Here is a 10,363-nt window from a genome sequence, read left to right as displayed (position 1 = left end):
TTTTGGACCCTTAAAAAAAAAAAAAAAAAAAAAAAAGCCACCAGCAGATCCTAAAGGGGTGGAAGGGGAAATTGTGATTACGGCATCTCGAAAGGCCTATAAAATCCTGCTTCCTCATCTTAATCCTTTCTTTTGGGGGGGGGGTAGGATCTTTTTTTAAATGTGTATTTTTGTCGGTGTGGGCCTACAGTGAGGTTCAGAGCCGCAGAGGGGGCGCTGACTGACGCTGCGGCTGCGGACGGGCTGGCGGGAGGGAGCTCCGGGTCGGGTCCAAGCCGGCCGCCAGGCGGGCTCGGAGCTACAAGGGCGCGGCTGCGGGCGGGCCCCGGGGAGGGGCTTCGCGGAGGCGCCGCGGCCCGAGGCGAGCCGGGCCGCCCGGGCTCGGCGCGCAGCGCGGCCCGGCGGGCGGTGGCGCTGCGGAGGCGGCGGCCGAGGCCGGCGGGCGCGGAGGAGGGGCCCGAGACTGGGGCGGCCGGCGGCAGCTGCCTCCGTGACGACTGCCGGCAGCGCGGCGGCCTGAGGAGACCGAGCCGCGGGCCCCGGCGTCGCTGCCTCTCTCGGCTGTCTCCTCCTCCTCCTCTAGCGGCAGGGGCGTCAGGAATGGGCCCCAGCCGGCGCGGGCCCCGCACCCTGCGCCGTCCGTAGGCTCCTGCAGTCGGAGGCCGGCCGGCCGGCCTCACACCACCCCTCGCCCCAGCCCTGCCGTCCCCACCCCAAATCCCCGGGAAGGAAGATGAGGGAGACGGGCCCGGCGCTCAGCAGCCAGAGCAGCCAGAGCAGCCGCAGCAGCAGCAGCAGCAGCAGTCGGGGGAGGGTGTTTCGCCGTTTCCTCTCAGCCGCCAGGACAAGATGGCAGCGGCCGCGGAGAGGGGCTGAGCCCGGGCTGGGTGGTGCCGCCTGCTGAAGCGCCTGGCTCCCTGTCCCCGGCACGGCCCCGCACCCCACTCCGGACATGCTCAGGGCTGCGGCCGCCCGAAGAGGGGAGAGCTCAGGCCTCTAGGAAGGTAAGGGAGGAGGGCGAGGGGCGCCCCCACCCCAGGGTGGGGGGACTGGCTTCATTCGCGGGGCCTCCGGGCCCCTCAGTCCGACCCCGGCGGAGTCCAACGCCTCCCGAGCGGCCCGCACCCGTCGCGCGTCCAACATCGGCGGCCGAGCCGCTGCGCTCCCGAGCTCCGCCTTTCCGCCGCGGCTCCCCGCCGGGTGGCGAGTTCGGGGACCGCTCGCGGCCCGCAGGCCGCTGGACGCGGGGGCCGCGCGTGGTTGGTGCGAGCGGTGGCGCAGCCTCCGGGAAGCCGCGCCGAGGCCGGGCCAGGCTGGGCGGCCCCGGCCTTCGGCTGCCAGGGTTGCGCAACGGCTCTTCCCAGCAACCGAAGTTTTGTTTAGTCCCACAGGGGGCCTCTTTCCCCACCGCGACGTTAGGCCGTCACTACGGAGACCTCTTGTCTTTCATTAAGGGGAACAAACACAAACACGCGCACGCACACACGCAACTTGAGCGCCCCAGCCGATGGCTGCGTCCCTGGCTTTGTGGCCCAGTCACCAGCGTCGCCGAGCGGCCGGTCTGGAGGGTGTCAACTCGGGAGACGTGAGTGCGTGTGATTGTTGGGGAGGAGAAATGTGACCCGCCGCTCCGCGTCCCCCGCCGCGGCCGGAGGAAGGCGTGGCGGCCGCGCGGCGGGGCTGTTGCCGGCTTCTCGCGCTCCGGTGGCGGCCGCCCGGGTCCCTTGGTGGAGAACTCTCGGAAAGACTTCTGCTGGGAATGTCTGTTTTCCTGTCGGGAGGGAGACGGCTGTTTTTAAAATGGTATGTGGCTCTCCGCGGAGCCTGTTTCCCAATCTTATCTAGGCTTGAGGAATTGCGCTAAAGGGTGTGTGCGTAAATTACCTTGGACCTGTTACAGAGGAGTCCTAACACGTTCAGTCCTCGGACTGTGTTTTCCCAACCTCTCGCTGCCCTGTTAGAATTTATTTTTTCCACCTGTCCGGTCGCTGCTTCTAATGATAAGGCGCTTCTGTTAGCAACAGTGAAGTTTTTCAGATTCTCGGCTGGCGTATAGGGAAAGCTCATGGTAGATTCTGTTGTCAACTTTGATGTCTCCCTGGTCCTGGGCCGGGAGAGTTAGCTTGTAAACCAGCCTGTGCTTGTGCTTATGTGTACCTTGTAGTAGTTTGGGGATTGGCTGACTACCCCCCTCCCCGCCTCCCCTCCTCCCCCAATTTTAGGTTTTGCTTGTTAGCTGTAGCTTCTGGCGTGGAATCACTTATATTCACACCATTTCAGTTTATTTCAAAGTTTTAATGTCTTGGTGCCTTACAATTTTTAGGAAGTGCCCTTTTTGATCAAATTTTTGTTGAAAACTTTTGAGCAGGATCAGTGGGCTTTGTCTGTTCCCCAGCTAACACATTTTAATCCTACATTCTCACTTTAATTTTTCAGAAGCTGGGCAAGCCTCACCATATGTTTGATAAGTCTAGATTCTGCTTATGTTTGCAAGTGCAGTGCTAATTTTATACAGTGAGCTATGATAAGGTTTTGATAGGTCATGATTAAACTTAGTATTAAACTTAGTAAACTTAGTCAACAAAATAAAACTGACGTTTTAAAAAAATAGTTTTTATAGTTTTATTGGCTACCTTATGCCTTTATGCCACTTAGCAGTAAATGAAATGTAACCAGTCAGATAAAGTATTTTTAAATTAAGGTTTTCTTGGTATATTTAGGGGTCCATTCTACTACATAAAGTGTAGACAGCTCATATTTATAAAATATAATGCTCAAACTGTTTCAGGCTTATTTTTCTTTTACTTTTGAAACTTATTTGATCTTAATTTATGTTAGAAGTGTGTTGAAGTATTTGGGATTTTGCACATTTCACTGTGCAGTTTTTTTGTACTTACCATAAAATTAAATAACAATTTGTTCCTGAATTTTTTTCCTCTACTCTAGGGAATATATTTTCTAAAAAAATTTTTTTTTGTGGGGAGCCTTAGATTCCAACTATGTTTTAAAAAGGTAAGATGAGCTTGAAATCTAGAACAGAACCAGTCATTAAATGTTTCAAATTTATATTTGGACATTGCTGACTACAGTAGCTAAACACATATTAGGCAGGCAGATCATAACATGGTGAGCTAGTCCTCGTTTATTGTCATAATACTTTTCCATTGAACTAGTCATTATCTTGCTTATAAACCAGTCATTGGCTTCTGGGCATGGAGTTTTAGAGTCACATAAAAGTGGATGGTTTTTATGAGATAATTCTTCTTGTAAACATGCTTGAAAAGAAGCTTCAGATCATACTATTTTAATTTTTTGGATGTTCTGTCATGGAGTACCATAAAATAAGGTGCAAATTACAGAGGTAGGCTGCTGTAGCTAGTATGGCGGGTATGGCGGGGCACATTAGTATTTGTTTATTGTAAGATTTTAAAAGCTTTTTTTTCCCTTGTGACTTAAAATAGCAACAGCTGTTGAATGAACTTTTTTTTTTTTTTAAGATTTTTATTTATTTGTCAGAGAGATAGAGAGAGCACAGGCAGGCAGAGTGACAGAGGCAGAGGGAGAAGCCAGGCTCCCTGCAGAGCAAGGAGCCCGGTGTGGGACTCGATCCCAGGATGCTGGGATCATGACCTGAGCCGAAGGCAGCCGCTTAACCGACTGGGCCACCCAGGTGTCCCTGAATGAACTTTCTGATTGAGCTTTTGTGTTTTAAATATTTGATACTTGAACACTGAAGGCATTTATAGGTAGGAAAGGGGAAATGTGGATTTTAGAACGCTGAAATACTGTTTCCTAAACCTGTTTCACATCCATTGAAGGGAATACTTGGTTGCATGTTGTTTTCCATTGGAGTGTTACAGTGACTTATTCTGGTGACTTTTGAAATGATTTTTCTATATTCTCTCCACAGTAGTTCACCAAAGGTGCTGATAAGGTAGATTAGAATTGTGTTAGTGGTAGTTAATTGAAAGGCATAAGTAATGTAGTTTCCATTGCATTCCATTTACGTTTGAGTTTGGAGATAAAGAAGTGATGGCAATATTTAGATTTAAGTGTGTTCTAAGAAACTTTGAAGTTCTCTGTATTTAAAATATCTCTCCAGAGTTATTCTTGCCCCTTAACTATTAGAGGATACAAAAGAACTTGCTATATGATTATATTGTTGCTGTCAAAAGAAATGTTCATGTAAAATTTCTGGGTTTGCAGCTGTCCTAATTTTCTAATGTCTGAAGTTGAGACTTCCAGTGTGTTATGTTTATCTTGGAAGTTACTTCTGAGAAAAATTACTACTATTTTGTTAAAATGGAGGAATCTGCCAGTCAATTTTATTACTTCTTTAAAGGTGTCCCTACCTGCCCACCCCCCAACTTGCTGAAAGCTGTGTTACAGTAACCCTTTTTATATGATACAAATGTGAGTCTAAAGGAATTATTTTAAATGTCTTTACTGGTTCTGGATTCAGCTGCTTAAAAAATAACTTGTATCTTTGAACACAGCATAAGTTGAATAGGGATATATATTTAGAGTTGAAGGGGTATCCCCCCCCTTTTTTTCTTAGATTTTATTTTATTTATTTGAGAGAGGGAGAGACAGAACAAGCAGTTGGGGGGTGGGGCAGAGGCAGAGGGAGAAGCAGGCTCCCTGCTGAGCAGGGAGCTCAGTGTGGGGCTCAGTGTGGGGCTCCATCCCAGGGCCCTTCGCATCATGACCTGAACCAAAGGCAGGCACTTAACTGACTGAGCCACCCAGGCATCCCAGGAGTCGAAATTTTCAGGGTAGGTAAGGGACTTATGTGGCTGACCTAAGGAAATACAGTCCAGTTCTTTTGGTTGGATTAAGAATGATTTGGAGGAGGAAAAAAATGTGATTTGGGGATAAACAACTTAATATTAGTGTTTTGCTTCTGTAGTTTTGTCATAGCTGTTATTTTGGACCTTATTAGGACCAGGCTAGAATAGAAATTTGGAAGATGTGTGTTATACATTTTACCTAAATGTTTGTCAAATTAGACCTTGAACTATTTGGCAGATCATGCTGCTCTCCTCAGTTGATACTGGGGCCATATGTCACTACACAAAGGCAACATAGTATCTGGATTCTTAGGTGCACACTGTTACGCTGAGGACCTGGAACCTCTGCTCTTAGGACTTGAGTGCAAATTTTAAAAATCTGGTCGAGTATTGGAAATGCTGTATTTTTAGGGATGGTATTTGTGGTTTGAGGGCAATTATGTCAGTAGACTGATTTATCTTTGTATTTAGTAGTTATGGCCAAGTCAGTACTTGAGAGAGTTACCTTTCTCCAATTGGAAGTCTTTGAATTGAAACAAGACAAGGACAATAATGTTTTACTTTAAATATATTTTGTTCCTTTGACTCAAACAATTTCTTTAATTTTCTAAGAGAGTGAGAATTTTCCTTGTTGGGGAAGACTGAGTGGGAGGGAAGCTAGTGGTCAGGTAAGGATTAAGATAGAGGAAGCTGGGCCCTAAATTGCTGGAGGAGGTTGATTTAAGTGAATTTAGGAGACTTAGAAATCTGTTTTGACTTATGTATTCAAGTTGTTAGAGACCAGAGATCAGTGAAATATGTGGTAGCTTGAGGGAAAGATTAAGAATACAGCATAACGAGGCACCTGGGTGGCTCAGTGGGTTAAAGCTTCTGCCTTCCCAGGGTCCTGGGATTGAGCCCCGCATGGGGCTCTCTGCTCAGCAGGGAGCCTGCTTCCTCCCTTTCTGCCTGCCTCTCTGCCTACTTGTGATCTCTGTCTGTCAAGTAAATAAATAAAATCTAAAAAAAAAAAAAAAAAAAAAAATACACCGTAACATCTGTTAAAAGATCAGCATTGTGAAATAATATCTGTGTATTATCCCTGGCCAGTTTTTAAAACCACTGACACCCCCCCCCCTCCTTTTTGTGCCTTTTATTTCTTCAGTCTAAGCTACTTTTCCTTAACGTTGAACTTAGAGAAGATAACCTTCCTGTACAATTACAAAATTCTTATGTTAAATGCCTAATTTGAAATCAGAAGTGTGAAGAGCATAGAACATATTATTGCTATTGAAGTGAGCTTGATTTATAGAAATAAAATTTTTTTTATTTTTTTAGTTCTTAGAGATACTTAAAAATAAAACTAAAGTGCATAGTAAATGAATGTAGGTTTTTCAAACTGAAATAAAACCCAATTTCTCTGCTGTCACTCATTCGTTTTTTACTTTCTGAGATTAACATCTCTTCTTTTAAAAATTAGATTTCCAGGGGCGCCTGAGTGGCTCAGTGGGTTAAGCCTCTCCCTTGGCCCAGGTCATGAACCCAGGATCCTGGGATCAAGCCCCGAATGCGGCTCTCTGCTCAGCAGGGATCCTGCTTCCTCCTCTCTCTCTCTGCCTGCCTCTCTGCCTACTTGTGAGCTCTATCTGTCAAATAAATAAATAAAATCTTAAAAAAAAAATTAGATTTCCAGATACATTTTTCATGTTGCATTTTCTTTGCTGCTTTGCCTTTTTTTTTTTTTTTTTTAAAATAAAAGGATTACACCTAAAAGAAGTGGAGATTTAGAGAAGAATAACAAAGTATGTTGCTCCTTTGAGCTGTACTTTTTCTTTTAGGTAAGGATCTAAATTGTGAAAGACTGATTCTTAGTCCCACTGAAAATAAAAGATTGCCAGAGGTGGTCAGATAAATTGTTTTATTTTGCATATTGTTAATGCTAGAGCATCTTTTTAAATTGGAAATCATTGTTTAGATTTGATATTGAAATAATTAGATGAAAAGAATGAGTCATTTCCTCCCCCCTTTAGAATTTTGTAGCCATTTATTATAAATTACATTTGATTATATGGCGTACCAAGAACATTGCCTTTATAGAATTTTTAACTTGGCTGCATTTGACTAGCCAGTTATAGATGATCCCCTATTTACCATGGTTCGACTTAGGAATTCTTGACTTTACCATGGTATGAAAGTCATACACATCTGTACTTCGAATTTTGAATTTTGCTCTTTTCCCAGGTTAGCAGTGTGGGGTCTTATACTTTCCTTTGATGCTGGGCAGAGGCAGGGAGCCACAGCTCCTCGTCAGCCAGATGATCGTGAGGGTCAGTAATGATATACTTAAAACTCTTCTGTACCCAGACAGCCATTCCTTTTTTCACTTTCAGTACAGTATTGAATACATTACATGAGATATTTACCACTGTATTATAAAATAGGCTTTGTGTTAGATGACTTTGCCCAACTGTAGGCTAATGTGTTTTGAGTGGGTTTAACCCAACTTGTCCACTTAAGGTGGACAAGGCTAAGCTGTGATGTTCAGTAGGTTAGGTGTATTAAATGCATTTTCTATTTGGTATTTTCAGCTTATAATGGGTTTATCAGGATGCAACACCATTTAAGTTGGGAAAGACCTGTTTTCCATTTTAGAAATTAAAAAACATGTGACATACTAAAAATGTTTGTTAACTTCAAATTCTGCAGCTTCCCCCTACTTTTGTTGCACACTATTTATAAATTAAAATACCTTACAGTTTTTAAAATAATGAAATAGTAAACTTTGAAACCCTTGCAGAAAATAGCTTGCTTAGAAAACATTTCTTACCTATAAAGTGGTTATTTAAAGCCCTAAAGATATTATTTGTCTATATTTTAAGCCTGTGTTACCTGTTTAATTATACAACAAGTCTTGTAGGTTTGGTAAACTATACGACCTTAGATATATAATGTCCGGTCTTAAATAGTTAATAGGTTAGATAGAGTGATAACATATTGAAAATTGAACTTGACTTTCTAGAGCTATTTCTTCCAAAAAAAAAATTAAGTTAATGCTTCAGAGGGCCTTAAATATGTAAGTTATGATAACTTATATTGAGATTAAGTAAGGTAAAGTGACATAAAATCACAATGAAAATTGCAGGTTATGAGCTATATAGCCTGTGGCTATGATGCTGTGCTTTGCTACATTCGTGGAACAAAACATGTGTTGGGCCAACTTGTAATCAGTTTCAGTGGAGACAGTACAAGTATCTCTGGAGTGTTTTAAGTTAGGTGAGAATAGTATTGGCTTCAGAAATACTAGGTTTTTATTTATTTATTTTTAAAGATTTTATTTATTTATCTGACAGAGATCACAAGTAGGCAGAGAGGCAGGCAGAGAGAGAGAGAGGAGGAAGCAGGCTCCCCCCTGAGCAGAGAGCCCAATGTGGGGCTGGATCCCAGGACCCTGGGATCATGATCCAAGCCGAAGGCAGTCTTTAACCCACTGAGCCACCCAGGTACCCCAGAGATACTAGGTTTTTAATTTGGTTACTGTGCTTACAGTATTTTTTGTAGCTGGATCACAGACTTGTACCACAATTAAATGAAATTTTATCATGTTAGGCAAAACAGTGTTAAAATGTGTGTGTGGAAACTATTTTACCTGGTATATATTTGGGTGTCCTTACTAGGTGCAAAGTATTCTGCTGTGAAGGAAGAGAGCAAGCCATGGTTCCAGCTATGGGCAAATAGGTGAAATTAGCCAAGTACTGTAAACTTTTTTTATACTTGAGTATGAGTATGTGAGATGGAAAACACTGCCTGAGAAAAATAATGATTTTTATATATAGCATGTTCAGGTTTTTAAAAACTGTTTATTTAAATAAATAATGTTTAAAATATCAGGAATGGTTTGGCTTCTGAAAGTTGGGTATAATACTTGTTACTCTTTATAATGTTTAAAGGCTAAAACGTCATTTTAAAAATATGAAAAAAAATTGGGGGTGCTTAGGTGGCTCGGTTAAGTGGCCAACTCTTGTTTTCAGCTTAGGTCATGATCTCAGGGTCCTGAGATGGAGCCCTGCATTGGGCTCCAAGCTCAGTGGGGAGTCTGCTTGAGGATTTCTTTCTTTTTTTTTTTTTTTTAAAGATTTTATTTATTTATTTGAGACAGAAATCACAAGTAGACAGAGAGGCAGGCAGAGAGAGAGGGGGAAAGCAGGCTCCCCACTGAGCAGAGAGCCCGACGCGGGGCTCGATCCCACGACCCCGGGATCATGACCTGAGCCGAAGGCAGAGGCCTTAACCCACTGAGCCACCCAGGCGCCCCTGCTTGAGGATTTCTTTCCCTCTCCCTGTCCCCTACCCCTGCTTGTACTTGTGCTCTCTCTAAAATAAATAAATAAATGAACAAGTAAGTCTTCAAAAACAAAATGAAAACAATTCTATAAATTTATTTTCTGTTACTAGCTTTTTCATGTAATAGTCTAATGGTTTTATATAGACATGTTGCATGTACATTTAAATCAAGTGCAAGTTCATATTTCTTAAGTATGTGAATCTAGTTCTCTTATTCTCATGGTTTTTCCTTTTGGACATGCACAATTCTTGCATTGCTTGAGAAGATTCTAATAGGTTTGCCTTTCCTAACTATATTACTACCTTCTAAATTTGGAATGCAGAGCTCTCCAAACCTCATTCCTATGCCAACTGGTGGGAAGAAAATAGAAGGTGAAAACAGGGTCTAAATAGAATTCCATTTGAAGAAGATTGAAACTGTTAGCTGTGACTTATTTGAAATCATTATACAGAAGGGATATTATTTGTGTACTTAATTTATGTAAATCATAAGTATGTTTAATTTGGGGTCCTTGAAGCCGAGTCATGCAAAGGGCAAGTATTATGTTATATTGCTCCACTATAATCACATATGATACATTCTTTTTTTTTCTTTTTTTAAGATTTTATTTATTTACTTGAGAGAGAGACAGTGAGAGAGAGCATGAATGAGGAGAAGGTCAGAGAGAGAAGCAGACTCCCCATGGAGCTGGGAGTCCGATGCGGGACTCGATCCCGGGACTCCAGGATCATGACCCGAGCCGAAGGCAGTTGTCCAACCAACTGAGCCACCCAGGCGTCCCACATATGATACATTCTTAATGAAATTTTACAATTTGGTGACATTTTTATATTTACTATATATGTGTATTTAAAATTGAATTTTGTGTGGAAACGTACTTAGGGTGTTAGGGATTATAGTATACTTGGTTTGCCAGTACTTTTGAGTAGATAACAATTGGGATATTTACCTTGTGAGTTACTCTTAAGTCCTCCTAGTGTGGCAGTTCTGAAAATATTTCTAATGGCTACTCTAACTTTTAAAATGTCTCTTGGGGTGCCTGGGTGGCTCAGTGGGTTAAAGCCTCTGCCTTTGGCTCAGGTTGTGATCCCAAGGTTCTGGGATCAAGCCCGGCGTTGGGCTCTCTGCTCGGCAGGGAGCCTGCTTCCTCCTCCCTCTCTCTCTGCCTGCCTCTCTGCCTACTTGTGATCTCTATCTGTCAAATAAAATAAATAAAATCTTAAAAAAAAAAAAAAAGAAAAAAGAAAGAAAA

At 43.2% G+C, this 10,363-nt stretch overlaps 1 protein-coding gene across 5 annotated transcripts in view; it reads left to right on the top strand.

Annotated features, from left to right (window-relative positions):
- Positions 1-915: 915 nt before the first annotated feature.
- The window catches only part of HIPK3 (homeodomain interacting protein kinase 3), a 90,415-nt gene continuing 80,967 nt past the window's right edge, over positions 916-10,363 (top strand). For 4 of the 5 annotated variants that reach the window (XM_059406248.1, XM_059406235.1, XM_059406243.1 and 1 more), the window contains exon 1: positions 916-1,004. The gene's annotated coding sequence lies outside the window, so the exon portion shown is untranslated. Of the gene's footprint in view, positions 1,005-1,272; positions 1,804-10,363 lie in introns of those variants that run through there. The other variant, XM_059406232.1, reaches the window with a different exon arrangement.

This window comes from Mustela nigripes, chromosome 1 (assembly GCF_022355385.1).
Source record: "Mustela nigripes isolate SB6536 chromosome 1, MUSNIG.SB6536, whole genome shotgun sequence".
Taxonomy (NCBI): Eukaryota; Metazoa; Chordata; class Mammalia; order Carnivora; family Mustelidae; genus Mustela; species Mustela nigripes.
Note: the sequence above shows the minus strand (reverse complement) of the source record. Positions and strands in the feature narration are given on the sequence as shown.